Source organism: Portunus trituberculatus, chromosome 17 (assembly GCF_017591435.1).
Source record: "Portunus trituberculatus isolate SZX2019 chromosome 17, ASM1759143v1, whole genome shotgun sequence".
Classification (NCBI taxonomy): domain Eukaryota; kingdom Metazoa; phylum Arthropoda; class Malacostraca; order Decapoda; family Portunidae; genus Portunus; species Portunus trituberculatus.
This window is the reverse complement of record NC_059271.1, coordinates 23,862,875-23,875,002: the sequence shown is the minus strand read 5'-3', so window position 1 is coordinate 23,875,002 and position 12,128 is coordinate 23,862,875.

Here is a 12,128-nt window from a genome sequence, read left to right as displayed (position 1 = left end):
AGAAAAAAGAAATACGCATTTTAATTGCATTATCCAAATCGATTTCGGATAATCCCGTTTTTCGAATAATCCGCTTTCAGATAATCGGGGATTTACTGTACATCTATATCGTTGCCAGAACTGCATAACATAGTCTACCTAGATGAGACTTGACCAGCGCCAAACACAATATGAATGTTACTTACCTCAGGACTTATTTCAATGTCGTTAAAAACTAATCTTAATCTATTTTTGGTTTCTATGTATTTCCGTAAACGGAGAACAACTCTAAATTCACAAGTTTTTTTGTTCTCTGATTATACCATGGCTTCGTTGTTTATTGTGTAACTACTATATGGGTTTCTCCTACCTTCTGATCTAGAATACACGAGTTTCACTAACATGCGAGGATAGATACCTTACTTCGTTCTTGAAAAAAGTAAGTTTAGAACATAACAATAATAAAATATGCCTTGAAAATTTCATATCTGTTCCCTCACGTAAATACAGAAATTCTTTTGTATTATGTATTACTGGCATTTGATGACCGTGCTGTTTTTCAATCATTCCATATTTTAATCTAAACTAAAATGTTGTTTTTCTTGGCTAACCGATGACGTAACGTGTGTGTGTGTGTGTGTGTGTGTGTGTGTGTGTGTGTGTGTGTGTGTGTGTGTGTATATATATATATATATATATATATATATATATATATATATATATATATATATATATATATATATATATAATGTACCTTCTAAACCTTGATTTAACACAGCCTGTTCTCGTTCTATACATGATAGAGAGGTTGCCCACAAAAGATATTTGAGCCTTCCATCTCCTGAATCTCATGCACTTTATATTTCTGTCCGGATTCATACCAAGACTGTTCTTCAACTTGTCAAACACTCCTTCATAAATAGAAAATGTCAAAATCTCTCAAACTCCAACTCCCCTAGAGACTTCTGGCATCTTGCAAAAACATCTCCAATATCTTTACTTCTTCATCTTTCCTTCTTTTATTTCATTATGATGGCACCACTGCCATCTCATTTGTCTCTAAAGCTGAACTCTTCTCTCAAAGCTTTTCCAACTTTGGATAATTCTGGGCTTGTCCCTTCGTCTCCTCCTCCTCCGTCTGACTATTTCATGCCTGCAATCAAAGTTCTTCGTAATGATGTTTTCCATGCCCTCTCTGGCCTAAACCCTCGAAAGACTTATGGACCTGATGGAGTCCCTCCTATTGTTCTCAAAAACTGTGCATCCATGTTTCTACCTTGCCTGGCCAAACTCTATAAACTATGTCTATCGACCTCTATCCTTCCTTCATGCTGGAAGTTTGCCTACATTCAGTCTGTTCCTAAAAAAGGTGACCGTTTTAATTCCTAGAACTACCGTCCTATAGCTTTAATCTCTTGCTTATCTAAAGTTTGGAATCTATCCTCAATAGGAATATTCTCAAACATCTGTCACTTCACAAGCTTCTCTCTGGTCGCCAGTATGGCTTCTGTCAAGGCTGCTCAACTGGTGATCTTCTGACTTTCCTTACTGAGTCATGGTTATCCTCTTTTATAGATTTCAGTAAAACTTTTGCTGTTGCGTTAGACATATCAAAATCTTTTGATAGAGTCTGGCACAAAGCTTTGATTTCCAAACTGTCCTCCAACAGTTTCTATCCTTCTATCTGCCACTTTATTTCAAGTTTCCTTTCCGACCGTTCTATTGGTGCCGTAGTAGACGGCCACTGTTCTTCTAAATCTATTAACAGTGGTGTTCCTCAGGATTCTGCCCTGTCACCCACCCTTTTTCTATTACTCATTAATGATCTTCTTAACCAAACTCCTTGCCCTATCCACTCCTACGCTAATAATACCACCCTACACTTTTCCACGTCTTTTCAGAGACGACCAACCCTTTAATGAGTCAACAGATCACACATGGAACGCCATAGAACGCCTGACATCTGATATTTCTAAGATTTCTGATTGGGGCAGAGAAAACTTAATACTAGTGTTCAATGCTTCAAAAACTCAATTCCTCCATCTATGAACTATCCCCTCTTCTTCAGTGACACTCAACCGTCCGCATCTTTTACATTATATATCCTCGGTCTGTCCTTTACTCATGATCTAAACTAGAAACTTTACATCTCATCTCTTGTTAAAACAGCTTATATGAAGTTAGGCGTTCTGAAGCGTCTCCGCCAGTTCTCACTCCCCCATCTGCTAACTTTGTACAAAGCCTTATTCGTCCTTGTATCGAGTACCCTTTGCATGTTTGTGGAGGAGGGGTTCCACCCACATAACTGTATGAGTGAAACCTCTCCAAACATGCGAAGAGTACTCCATACATGGGGGATAAGGCCCTTGTATAGAGTAAGCAATTGGACAGGTGAGAAAAACTGGTGGAGACATTGCAAAACGCCCATTTTCAAAGAAGCTGTTTTAGGAAGAGATGGGATGTGAAGTTTCCAGTTAAAATTATGAGTAAAGGACTGACCGAGGATATTCAGTGTGGAAGACGGAGACAGTTGAGAGTCATTGAAGAGGGGATAGTTGTCTGGAAGGTTGTGTTGAGTTGATAGATGGAGGAATTCAGTTTTTGAGGCATTGAAAACTACTAGATTTTCTTTGCCCCAATCAGAAATCTTAGAAAGATCAGATGTCAGGCGTTCTGTGACATCCCTGCTTGATCTGTTAACTTCCTGAAGGGTTGGTCGTCTCTGAAAGGATGTGGGAAGATGTAGGTTATTATCATCAGCGTAGGAGTGGATAGGGCAAGAAGTTTGGTTAAGATCATTAATGAACAATAGAAAGAGAGTGGGTGACAGGACAGAACCCTGAGGAAGACCACTATTAATAGATTTAGGAGAACAGTGGCAGTCTACCATAGCAGCAATAGAACGGTCGGAAAGGAAACTTGAGATAAAGTTGCAGAGGAAGGATAAAACCAGTTGGAGGGCAGTTTGGATATCAAAGCTTTATGCCAGACTCTATCAAAAGCTTTTGATATGTCTAACGCAACAGCAAAAGTTTCACCGAAATCTCTAAAAGAGGATGACCAAGACTCAGTAAGGAAAGCCAGAAGATCACCAGTAGAGCGACCTTGACGGAAGCCATACTGGCGATCAGATAGAAGATTGTGAAGTGACAGATGTTTAAGAATCTTCCTATTGAAGATAGATTAAGAAGCTATAGGACGATAATTTGAGGGATTAGAACGGTCACCCTTTTAGGAACAGGCTGAATGTAGGCAAACTTCCAGCAAGAAGGAAAGGTAGAAGTCGATACACAAAGTTGAAAGAGTTTGGCCAGGCAAGGTGCAAGCACGGAAGCACAGTTTTGAGAACAATAGGAGGGACCCCATCAGGTCCAGAAGCCTTCCGAGGGTTTAGGCCAGCGAGGGCATGGAAAACATCATTAAGAAGAATTTTGATTGAAGACATGAAATAGTCAGAGGGAGGAGAGGGAGGACAAGCCCAGAATCATCCAAGATGGAGTTGTTAGCAAAGGTTTGAGAGAAGAATTCAGCTTTAGAGACAGAAGAGATGGCAGTGGTGCCATCAGGATGAAATAAAGGAGGAAAGATGAAGAAGTGAAGTTATTGAGATGTTTTTGGACTAGATGCCAGAAGTCACGAGGGAGTTTGAGTTTGAAAGATTTTGACATTTTCTATTTATGAAGGAGTGTTTGGCAAGTTGAAGAACAGACTTGGCATGATTCCGGCAGAGAATATAAAGTGCATGAGATTCAGGAGATGGAAGGCTCAAGTACCTTTTGTGGGCAACCTCTCTATCATGTATAGCACGAGAACAGGCTGTGTTAAACCAAGGTTTAGAAGGTTTAGGTTGAGAAAAGAATGAGGAATGTACGCCTCCATGCCAGACACTATCACCTCTGTTATGCGTTCAGCACAAAGAGATGGGTCTCTGACACGGAAGCAGTAATCATTCCAGGAAAAATCAGCATAATACCTCCTCAGGTCCCCCAACTGGCAGAGGCAAAACGCCAGAGGCACCTTCGCTTTGGGGATCCTGGGGAGGGATTGGAGAAATAGGACAAGATACAGAAATGAGATTGTGATCGGAGGAGCCCAACGGAGATGATAGGGTGACAGCATAAGCAGAAGGATTAGAGGTGAGGAAGAGATCAAGAATGTTGGGCGTGTCTCCAAGACGGTCAGGAATACGAGTAGGGTGTTGCACCAGTTGCTCTAGGTCATGGAGGATAGCAAAGTTGAAGGCTAGTTCACCAGGATGGTCAGTGAAGGGAGAGGAAAGCCAAAGCTGGTGGTGAACATTGAAATCTCCAAGAATGGAGATCTCCACGAAAGGGTAGAGGGACAGAATGTGCTCCACTTTGGAAGTTAAATAGTCAAAGAATTTACTATAGTCAGAGCAATTACGGGAGAGATAGACAGCACAGATAAATTTAGTTAGAGAGTAACTATTGAGTCAAAGCCAGATGGTGGAAAACTCGGAAGATTGGAGAGCGTGGGCACGAGAGCATGTTAAGTCGTTATGCACATAGACGCAACATCCAACTTTGGAACGAAAATGAGAATGGAGAAAGTAGGAGAGAACAGAGAAGGGGTTACTGTCAGTTGCCTCAGACAGTTGTGTTTCGATGAGGAAAAGAAGATGAGGTTTAGTAAAGTTGAGATGGTGTTCCATAGATTGAACATCAGATCTAAAACCGCGAATGTTGCAAAAGTTAATGTTGAAAAAATTGAATGAGATGTCAAGATATTTTGGGTCGTCATCATGAAAGGAGTTTGACTTGGGGACATTTCTGGTTCCCTCCCCAGAAGGGAACTCCGAGGCTGGGTTTGGAGTCGGCATTTTCTTTTCATTTTGAATTTTAATCAAGCGATGGGTGTATGTGTGGTAAGTGCATGCATTTTTGAGTAAAGTAGAAGAGTTGTCTTTAGAGGGGAGGCTGTGACTGCCCCACGTAAGAGAGTTGTCTTTAGAAGGCAGGCTGTGACTGCCCCTTTGAGTTGTGAGGCAAAGGAAAACGTTCAGCGAGATCACAACTATCTTTAATGGAAAGTTCACAGCAACTGAACTAGTGCTGTTAGACCTCGGTGAGAGTAAATTAACGCTTCGGTAGGTGTCTACTACCTCCTCCTTTCTACTCATAAGCTACATGGAATCATAATTAATTTTTCTTCTAATTCAAGGTAACAAAGCTGGTTGAGAGACGCATTTCTTTTATCGCTCCCGTTATTCACATGGTGTTAACTGAACGACGAGAAAAGTATGACTTCAGCTACATCTACGAAACGTCCCACGCGTCCTTTGCAGTGGCAAAACCAGGCCTGGAGCCCCAGTGGAAAAGCCTTTATTATCCCCTGGATTTTGAAGTCTGGATGGCATTGACTGCTCCTCTCTTCTTGGTTCCCTTTCTCTTGAGTCTGGTAATATTTTCCATTATCTATATCTTTTTTAAAATTAATTAAAACGTAGTTTTTTTTCAGCAGCTTTGACGACTATGAATGGCCACCGGTCAAATCTTCCAAACACTACATCCCACAGCTCATTCGTGCAAGTCACGATGGAAATGGAAGCAGAGATGTGAGCGTGGGGACGGTGTTTCAGGACATGGTGGGAATTTTCCTGGGCCAGGGCCTTCCTTATTGGCTTTCCAGTTCCTCCTCCAGTAGGGTTGTAGTGACTACCTGGCTTATATTTGCCTTCATCATAGCGACAGCCTATCGCAGTAACTTGACTGCTGCTCTCACTCTTCCCAAGTATTCTTCCCGCCCAGAGACACTTCAGGAAATCGTCGACACCGTTGACATGTATGTGGACCAATTTCTTTTGTGGTATTTGGTCACGAGTTGGACGGACAATGAAAACTGTAAATATAACAGAAAACAGGCAGAGCAAATTCCATTCTGTCATATAAGACTTCACAATAGTATCATTCCTACTCTGCTCCAAATTAAAGGGATACAAACTGCTACCTTAGAGCATCATATTTTTCTAATGAGTGTGCATTATGTTTAGTATTATTTCCATAGCGTTTCTAGCGAATAACTTTAAGTAATTCATTGTTTACAGGGTAACCTTACCCGCTTACGGGGAACAACATCGAAAATTTTATAGTCAGTCTAAGTCTCCACTGTTCCAAGCACTGGGCAGACTGATGAAACCAGGACCATCACTGATGGAGGGACTTAAGAAGGCGTTGGTAGAAAAGTAAGTGTGGAGGCAAAAAAACATTGTAAAGAGAATAATATTTTAATTCATATATATATATATATATATATATATATATATATATATATATATATATATATATATATATATATATATATATATTAGAAGCTGCCATACAGAGGCAAGGAAATATCTACAATACGAAATCCTGGATAAGTTCACGGAAAGGGACGGCAGCACTCGTCTTTATGTCAGCAGTGGATCCATCTATCCATCGCCCAGCGCATGGCCAATCCCGCACGATGCTCCCTACAAGGCTCATTTGAACAGATGGATCATAACTACCTTGGAGGTGGGTCTTGCAAGTTACTTCGTATTTGAAAAAGCAAACATCAGGAGCCAGTTTACCATACCATTTTCCATCGAATTTCAAAAGTGATAAATAAACGCTTAAAAAACTAGATTCATACATTTAGATCAGGATTTCTCAACCAGGGATTCGTGATCTCCCAAGGGTTCAAATAATATTTCCAAGGGTACTTAGATGGCTGATGTAATAATATCCTTTGCAGTACTACTGCATATTGAGTTAGTTTGTCACTAAATTAAAATTATGTTTGAAGTTAAATTACTGCTGGTTTCGGGTAGATGACCTTATAACTCAGGGAGTTCTTAACGAAAAAAGGGTTTAGAAACCCTGATTTAGATTTTGGTCTGGCCTCATAAAAATATGTAATCATCACCACTACTCAATTAAATATATCTCTTAAACTTCTCATTCTATCTACCGAATGAAACGAACGCAGTCAGTCTGTATGCTAACATATTTAGATAGAGCAGCTGTTGACACTTCGTCATTCTTCCTCCACCCTTATTGGCTGTTTACACATATGACACTTAATTTATATGAAGCAAGGAAATGGATCTTTGTGAATGGATAGACGATGTGTAGAAGTTCTCCTATTAGATCTAAATAGTTTTGTTGAAAGACTTAATAATTTGCAAATATGAATAGGAATTTGAGTTGCATGTATTCATCTTTGCACTCATAAACATTTTTTTCCACTTCAAAAGTTAAGTGCCTTTACGTATAACGCTAAACTCCTTCATTAAATAATTCTATTTCTCAATTGCTATTTTATGGGCAGCTTACCATATCACTTTGCATTAATGCTTATGTGATATTACTAAACTCATAAACGTACAACAGGAATGCACCCCATGCGCAACACATAAACGCCTTCACATCCAGTAAGCAGCATAACTAAATAACATCTCAAAAGACATCCCTACACCGCTAAGTAGCTCCATAGGCAGTGCCTGGTTGCCACTAGAGTAAAAACGTTCCAACTCTATATGCCTAAATAAATTTACAATGTTTGTCAGTCACAGATCTTGAGGAAAAAATTCGGCTAAGTTGTATAATGCGTATACAGAATATCTGAGTTCAAACATCTTTTCTGGGGGATTACTGTTGACGGTCACAAGTTAAGCTCAAAAAGGTCATAGCAAATTACAGAATTAAAAATACCTCGTTCAATGAACGATTTGAATATTCAACATCCTAAACTAGTTTAGGGTTTAAGAAAGGTTAAAGAACTAATTTATGACCATTTTTCAGAAAACAAAATAATTTACCATAACAGTGACAAACACCACAACATATTCCCGACAGGCCGGTCTCTATGAAAAGTGGATAGCGGACTTATTAAGAGAGACGAAACTGAAGAGTCAGAGGAGACAGCGCCAGCGCCTAGCCTCCGAGTGGTCTGAGGAAGAAGCAGGAATGGAAAAACTGTCAGAGGGTCCTCCGATCCTCACTCTCAGCCACACTCAAGGTGGCTTCATAATCCTCATGCTTGGTCTGATCCTTGCCACCTTCGCCTTCATCCAAGAACTCTGTTCTCTGAAACAAACTAAGTGATATAACTTTCTGGTTCTTTATCCGAAATAATGATTCCAAGAGCAAGAAAACAATCCTGTTTTAATCATATATATATATATATATATATATATATATATATATATATATATATATATATATATATATATATATATATATATATATATATATATATATATATATATATATATATATATATATATATATATATATATACACATACACACACACACACACACACACATATATATATATATATATATATATATATATATATATATATATATATATATATATATATATATATATATATATATATATATATATATATATATATATATATATATATATATATATATATATATATATATATATATATATATATAGGAAAATATCTTAAGGAAAATAATCAATGCTCAATTAGCTATCACTTACAATGATATATATATATATATATATATATATATATATATATATATATATATATATATATATATATATATATATATATATATATATTCCATAAGATATTCTCCTTATATCTTGTGATAGTCGTATGTTCATTTTTATGTGTCTGTATGACTTCGCCGACGCTAGTCTTGTTCGCTAGATCGCGATTTCGGGTTCTAGACCCTTCTTCAGTAGCGAGGTCTTTCCTTGGTGAGTGTTCAGGAGAGAATGGGTTGCTTTGCTTTTGCTCTGGTTTGGGGATAAACAGTGGGGGGGGGGATAAAAAAGGGATGCATTAGCGGAAGAAAAGGTGAAATTGAAATCGAGTGGCAGAAAGCTAAAGATGGCGAGCAAACCGCCTTGCTAATTTTGTTGTCTGATTTCTTGTGGAGGGGCTAAGCTCTGAGAGGATGTTTAAATTTTTTATGCTCCTGCTTTCCACAGCTGCGCCCAAATGCTCACTCGCACCTACACACACACGTACATCCTTCTATTTATGTTTTTATTTTAATTTATTCATTTATTTTTGTTTATTTATCTTATTTTCTTTTTAAGCTTTTTTTTTCTTTCCTCTCTCTCTCTCTCTCTCTCTCTCTCTCTCTCTCTCTCTCTCTCTCTCTCTCTCTCTCTCTCTCCATATTTACCCATATATACATAGATACACACATATACATACATACGCACATTTACACACATACCTATACATGCATATACATACAATACATACATACATACATACGCATATATCTCATCAACCAATTGTTGTTGACTCCCGGCCACAGCCACGGTATCTGGTAGCGCGGTCATCCCAGTGTAGCTATCGACCTCTCCGCTGATGCTGGGACCCGTAAAGTTACCCAGAGAGCTTATACTGTTCACCAGGACCTGAAAGTGTCATCAGCGGTCCAGATCCGCCTAAGTGGACAAAGTCTCCGTCCCGGCGATTAAGAGCACAGGGTAAGAGGGATGTGGGGATTCACGTTTACCGTCCTATTGTGAGTCTATGGGTTATTTTTTTCCATATATGAGAACGGTATCCGGGAACACGACCCTCCCCGAGTGCTGCTATTGAGCTCTGCTCTGCTGCTGGGGCCCGTTGGGTTACCCAGGGAACTAATACCCCTCGCCGAAACTTGAAAGTGTCAGCTGCGGCCCAGAGAAAAATGCTCAGCACTTTTTACAAAGCGACATTCTCTACTGCCTACAAAGAAGATGAGAGGGTCATTACACAAATAGTAAGAAGAAAAACCAAGCCTTTTGATCCCCGCAAGAAAGTAAAACTAATAATATACTATAAGACGAAGAAAACAAACCATCTTCTTCTGAAGAACAATCCCCTCAAAAAGAGAGAACCTACAAAGGTTGCATGTCATATACAGGTTCACGGGCAAACAAAGAAGTCCTTCCCTCCATCTTTGTTGGCATGACGACGACAAGGCTCTCGCGACGTCTGACCTACCATCTCGTGTCAGGAGCACCGAAAAAGCATCTAAAAGAACAGCATAGAATCAACATCACAAGAGAAATGCTGGAAGTCAACACCGAGATCCTGACAACCTGTCCAGACGCAAGACGCCTCCCCATCCTAGAAGCACTCTACATCATAGAAGAAAACTGGCATTAAACCATCAAGCATAGGACCTACAAGCTCTCCCGAGTATGCGAAGAGAAAGTCCCACGCAGGCCGAGGTCAACCCTCATATCAGCCAATCAGGAACCAAGACGCTCAGTGGGAAGAGAAGCGCAGCTGTACAGTATAAATTTACCCCCGCGCATCACGCAAGCCATGCAATGTGGTCTGCCAACAAACCTTTATCTCCTACTTTCCTTCGCTCTGTCCAACCTCTTATTCTACTATTTTTTCTATTAAAAAACAAAACAAAAATAAAAAGCAAGCCATTCTCTCCTGAAGACTTACAAAGGAAAGACCTCGCTGCTGAAGAAGGGTCTGGAACCCGAAATCGCGATCTAGCGAACATGACTAGCTTCGGCGAAGTCATACAGACACTTAAAAAGAACGTAAGACTATCATAAGGTATAGGGAGAATACCTTAAGGAAAATAATCAATGCTCAATGGGGAGTTTTCAAAACTAGTCCACCAGTTGTCACTGCTGCTACATGTCCCCTGCTGACATGAGCTAAATTATTTTTGTATTAAATCCCAGGTGCATACAGAAGCATAGAACATTGATTATTATGTTACTGTTGACAGTCTGTGTCATCTAAACATCTTGTATGGATAATTTTAGAAGTTAGTCAAAACAAATATTTTTTTTGTGATTATCTTGTAATACTGCAATCAATATCTTAAATACGGCATACTAGAAGCCTGAAATCTATTGATTTGGACAATGAAAAATATAAAAACCTTAACTGTACTATATAGTATAACCTAGCAGTAACATCGTGATATATAGGTATAGTTATTTTTGTAGGGATTTTAGCATCGCTTTCATCAAGATTAAGAAGCGGCAAAACAATCAAGCAAAGAATTAGCATAGCAGTGGACAGCTATAGAGTGAGGAGAGAAATATGTGGAGGTTTCCTCCTCCTCATGGCATAGTGGTATGGACATTACAGCAGGAATTAACTATTTCTCCCACTACGTGTTTGTTAAGTTAGACAGGTGGGCAGCCCAGGATGGGTTAGAAAGCAACACTCTCGCCAGGATACTCGAGTTCTCGAGTTGCCTATTCTAAATTGGATTTGTTGTTTCCATTAACTAGTACGTTCATCTGTGGTTTTGACTTTTGAGCAACACAGACATGTTACATGTCTTCATGTTTACTGTCAACTGGATTAATACATTTCCAATCAAGGGTGTACTTTTTGGGAAATGTGATGACCAAATAAACCTCAATGCCAGTTCATGAGAAAATCAACTTATATAGGTACATTTGTTCATGAATAGGCTTTGATTTAGCCTGTGTAACTACTTAGAAGAAATTATGTAGAAAAATATATTATATCGATTTACTGCATCTCTGTGTTTAAAGAATGACACTGCAGGTAAGCTCTACATTACCCCTGTGAGAGCGAAGGGGACATGCATTCTGCTGGCACCTGGTGACAACCACTAGTACTGAAAACTCTCCATTAGCCATCACTTTCAATGAGATATGCATTAGAGAAAAACACCTGCCCATATACACCCTCGAAAAAAAAATAAATAGATAAATAAAAAAATTATATATATATATATATATATATATATATATATATATATATATATATATATATATATATATATATATATATATATATATATATATATATATATATATATATATATATATATATATATATATATATATATATATATACGCATAAGTTGAAATCTTGAAATATTCATCAATTGATGAAATTCATGGAAAAACAATGTTGAAAGTCACGTCTATATCCGTGTAAGTTTCCCGTCGTACAGCATGATTATAAAGATCATCCCAGAGGGCTTATGTAGTGATCATTGATAACACAAATAAAAAAAATGTTCATTATCAAATCAGCATGAAATAATAAAATGTTACGTTTTATTACCATCAATAAATTAATTAATAACTGCAAGTCTGAAGGAACAATGACTGAATCGTAATTTTTCATGAAAAACGCAGAAGGGAGAAGATGGCGTTCAA